At 45.1% G+C, this 4,383-nt stretch overlaps 1 long non-coding RNA gene across 1 annotated transcript; it reads left to right on the top strand.

Annotated features, from left to right (window-relative positions):
* Window positions 1–1,879: 1,879 nt before the first annotated feature.
* Window positions 1,880–4,123, top strand: LOC123176049 (uncharacterized). Its single transcript, XR_006488344.1, has 3 exons — window positions 1,880–2,165; window positions 3,348–3,610; window positions 3,774–4,123. It is a non-coding gene; the product is annotated as an uncharacterized lncRNA (long non-coding RNA).
* Window positions 4,124–4,383: the final 260 nt, after the last annotated feature.

Raw genomic sequence — 4,383 nt, 5'->3', positions numbered from 1 at the left:
TCCGTTTACTCCTCTAACCAGCACCTAGCCGAACTCTTATAACAGTTAGTGAGAATAAAATATAGTCCTCAGCACCGTGGAATCTTAAATACACTCGGCCTCCACCCAGCCGAGTAAAAGTTGCAGCCTCTTTTTCACGCCCCACCCCCCGCTGCCTCATCACCGGCACTGCTGCCGGTGACTTCCCATCACCTCCGCCGCTACCCCATTGCTTTCATTCGCCCTCACCACCCTTTTGCCGTAGTCTGATTCAGTCGTCGGACGTAGCCGTAGCCGAAGTCGAGTTGAAAGCCACCGCCGCAGCCGCATCTACTCAGTCTTAAGAAATTGGCTCGGGTATTCTTCCTCCTCATAGCCTCACCAGCACATGACCGTGATTTGCCGGTCATCTCCATGCCTCGCTGACTGCTAGTATGGGCTCAACGTCGTCGGCTGGCGGTTACACGTCTGTCGCCTTGCAAGTGTTCGATGGTTTTGACTAGGTGAGCTTTGTTCACTTTTTTGTCTCATTTTTTGTCAATTTAATTCAATCGAGTCATTTAAATTGAAGATGAAGAGGTTGATAGAGATGATCCTCGAGGACTCTTCGTCGGAGTAGGAGGAAGAAGATGATGATGACTTTGAAATTGTCGTTGGCATGATCTCCAACGATGCTCGCAGTTCGGCCGCATACAACTCAGTCGTGATAGAGCGTAGGGTCGTCCAAGATTATGAGAGATTCTTTCAACCCTAATCCAACCTATCTGGAGAAGTATTTTTGGCTCCGATTTTGGATGCACACAAGTCTCTTTCTCACCATTGAAAAAGCCGTGGAAAAGCATGATGATTGGTTCAAACTCAGGAGGAACGCATGTGGAGAGATACGTGCGAGCTCTTTTATGAAGTGTATTGCGGCTGTTCGAGTTCTACCTATGGGTGTTCGGCCCATGCCATTGATGAGTATGTTCGCATTGGAGAAGATACAATCTTGGAGGCCACTCGAAGATACACAAGAGTCGTCATTGATATCTTTGGGCCGGAGTACTTGAAGGCACCCAACAAGGAAGACACCAGGAGGTTGTTGGCATCGAATGAAAAAAGAGATGGCCTGGGATGCTAGGATCAACTGCAAGGTGGAAAAGGTCAATACAAAGGCCACTTCCATAGTCCAGCTATCATTCGTGAGGCTGCTGCATCAGAGGATCTATGGATTTGGTAATCATTCTTTGGATTGTCTGGCTCTCACAATGATTTGAATGTGTTGTCGAGATCACCACTGTTTGTTAGGCCTGTTGCCGAAGACTTGCAACTATATGATTAATGGTCGTGAGTACACGATGGGTTAGTACCTTGCAGATGACACCTACTTTTTATGGATCAGATTTGTCAAAAGACAATTCCGTGTCTAAAAGGTAACAAAAGATCTCACTTTGCAACACATCAGGAGTCGAAGGACGTGGCATCTGTCACTCACTTGCCACATAAATGTTGTTGATTTGTGATTTTTGAGAAAACCGATGACATCTATAAATGTGGTGGTTTTGCGGAAACTCAATTCTGCTCTCGGGCCCCAAAATAATTTTTTAAATGTAAAAAAACAACTTTTTATGTGTTCTTAGTCATATCCAAATGCTACCTGCAAATTCTGAGGCAAAAAGGGCAAGCATTTTGGCCTGTGCAACAAATAAAAAAACACCAAATGTCACCCCAAATTTGTTTTGCATGAAATTTGTCAAACATGCTTGTGCGACACTAACACGAAGATCAAGAAAAAAAATCTGTTTTTTTTTTTCACATTTTTATTTTGAATTGACTGTTCATTCAGCCAAAACGCCCCTGAGCAATTTAGTCCGGCCGATGAAGCCATCAACCTCACTTTGCCTCTTTTCTCCTCCCCGCTCCCTCTCCGTCATAAATCTTTCTGCCCTATTCCACCGGCAGTGAGAAAGCGGAGCCTCAGCTCCGGGCATTATTACGTCTCTGCACTGGAGCAATCTCTTCCCAACAGCTCACATTCTCCCCCCGAGGCCGAATACCCTTTCTCCCGGAGCCTCACCAATTTGGATCGACGACGCAACGCAAGGCGGCCGGCCGGAACCCAGTCGAGTCAAGCTCCTCCCGGCGCGGCCTTCAGCAGTGCGCGGCGCTCCAGCTCGTCTTCACCGTCCAGCCCGAAGAAGATACAGGTATGGATAAAATCCTGTTGATCTCAACACATCCACGGCCGTAGCCCTTGCTTAATTTGCAGATCAATCAGCGGACTAGTCTTCTGATCTGGATCTGAACTAAAATACTAGGATAGCAAAATTAGTCCGATGAGGCGAAATGCCAGCCGCTTGTGATCTCTGACTCGCAATTCCTTTAGGCGAAATTCCAGCTGCAGAGTGATTTTCAGAAACAGAGCTGCTAGAATGTCCAGAAATCGCTGCTTTGCCTCTCGCAACAGTACATATAATCTCCTCCTACATTTGCCTAGAAACATGACATTTGACATAAATCACAGCAGCATCCATAGTCATACGAGTGTGGTTACAATTCGATTTGAGTCTCCCATAGAGTTGACTGGTGCGACAACAAATTAAAAGCTGAAATTTAGGATGTCAGTTAGCACCCAGCAAGCCTTGTCCTTGTGAATAAGACGAAAATTAAGTCAGCTTCCACCTCCAACCTTGCTCGTCTAATTTATATTGGATCATGTCATGTGTTGGGTTTGCAAACTCGATCTCACTTTACAATAAGAATATGAAGGGAGGCGTTTTGACATAACCAGAATGAGCAGCCCATTGTGCACATGACATGGTTTTCAGTCAGCCATAGTTCCCTGTCACAACCTGAAAGAACAATGGTGAATAGTAGATCAAACTTAGTACTACAGTCTACTCAACACTAGAAATTTTCAATGTACCACCAGAGGATTGTTTAAACAATAACAGTATATAAATGTTGCTGAGAAATACATACGGACATCATGGTGATGTTGCTAGCCTATACTATACTAGGTCTGCCTGCCAACTAGTGGGAACAGAGATGGGCTCGACCAAAGCTCGAACCGACTCAACCTTTATTTGACAAGCTAGGATCTGTAACTCCACAAACACACGCATGTGAGCATATTATAGGCGTGATCATGCTCAGGCTGAACTCTAAGGCCTATTACTCTGTAAATATCATATGCTCAACATGATCGAACTGAATGAGGTATGGGTTTACGACAAAGTATTGCTGTATTGTGCACTCTGTACTTCCAATCAGCAATAATGCAATATGCTTTGCAGATTCATTATGCACCAGCCCTTGCTCTGCATTTCGCTTCAGCAGACTAATTTTCCTCACCTAAAACGTACTGAACTATTATGACTTCCCTGCAGTTGGCCGGTGGAGACCAAAGATGAGGCGGAGCAGTCTCGCGTGCGCGGCCATCGTTCTGCTTGTCGCGTTCGGATGGCTCGCAGCTGCTGGAGACTGCAGTCTTTCCCTCAAGTTTTGCGTCATGAGGGATTGCAAGACCAAAGGCGAGTTCTGGAAGTGGAAACCGGACTGCTTCTGCTGCCTCGTGCTGCCGGGCGTTCCGTGCTGGCACACGGTTAAGGAGTGCCAGGCAAATTGCCGCTCCTGCAACCCCAAGTGCTAGGTAGGTCGAATTTAGCTATTGTTCAGTGCAATTTGAGTTTGAAAGACATGTGTGGAGTTACATGTATGAGGATGACTGATAGCACTCCTCAATGCAGACTCAGCAGTTGTCCGTTCGGATTTTGTAGCTAACCCACTTCTGATTTCTGCGAAAATTCTCCCAGTGCCGACAAGTGCTGGATGCCGGCTGGTCCCTAGTTCATGCCTCCAAATAATCGATTTGAAACCTGGTGAAGCTGCGAAGGAGGGTGATGCTTCACATTCCCCGCTGATCGAAGCCAAAATACTGTTGGAGCGTGCAAGATGGTCCCGGATCTGAACAGTAACTAAATACTTAAGTCAATTGTGGAGCGATCATAAAACCCATGATGTAGAAATATTTGCATTTCAATGAGTGGTCGCTGAAGAGGCTTGTGTGCCCTGAAATATGTATGGAGATAATCTTCATATGTATCACTGCTGCTATAAACAATCGTTATTGGGAACAGAGGGATGGCGAGTTGGCAAGTATAAACTGGTTGTCAAAATGGATAAGCAGATAAGGCACTCCAATGTATTATGACATAAGAGATGGAGGAAGGGACAATAACTCGAATGAAAAACAAAAGAAAAATAAATACAGCAGGATTGTTCTAGAGTAGTAGTCAGCTAAAAATGTTTTTGTAACTAAAGAAGATATAAATAGATGACGGGTAGAAGATTAGTACTCCCTCCATCCCATAATATAAGAGCGTTTTTGATACTAGTGTAGTGTCAAAAACGCTCTTATATTAT

This window comes from Triticum aestivum, chromosome 1D, assembly GCF_018294505.1.
Source record: "Triticum aestivum cultivar Chinese Spring chromosome 1D, IWGSC CS RefSeq v2.1, whole genome shotgun sequence".
NCBI classification, from domain to species: domain Eukaryota; kingdom Viridiplantae; phylum Streptophyta; class Magnoliopsida; order Poales; family Poaceae; genus Triticum; species Triticum aestivum.
Note: the sequence above shows the minus strand (reverse complement) of the source record. Positions and strands in the feature narration are given on the sequence as shown.